Source organism: Penaeus monodon, chromosome 23, assembly GCF_015228065.2.
Source record: "Penaeus monodon isolate SGIC_2016 chromosome 23, NSTDA_Pmon_1, whole genome shotgun sequence".
In the NCBI taxonomy this organism is placed as follows: domain Eukaryota; kingdom Metazoa; phylum Arthropoda; class Malacostraca; order Decapoda; family Penaeidae; genus Penaeus; species Penaeus monodon.
This window is the reverse complement of record NC_051408.1, coordinates 1,106,708-1,107,105: the sequence shown is the minus strand read 5'-3', so window position 1 is coordinate 1,107,105 and position 398 is coordinate 1,106,708.

The following is a 398-nucleotide window of genomic DNA, read 5'->3' as shown; positions in this document are numbered from 1 at the left end:
GGGGGGGGGGACGGAGAGGAGGCAGGCAGACGAGGCAATCAGAAGGAAAGAATGAGATTTGAAAGCTATAGACACAATAACAGGGATAAATACACATGCACATGTACACATAGACAAATAGCGCCAAACAAGAAAAATAGATAGAGATAGAGAGTGAACTTGTGTGTGTTTGAGAGACTAAGCCAAAGGAGGGAAGGGGGAGATGAAGAAAAGAAAAGAAAAATGGAGAAGATGCAATATTAATTCCCTCCTTGCAAACATTTTAACTTTTTTATTTATTTATAGCGACGGTAAAGTGTAATATACTTAAGTATTTAATAAGCCATTCATAATACGCGCCAACAGCTTAACTATCAACAGTGAACGACGCTTTGACTAACACGGAAAAGAGAGAAAAA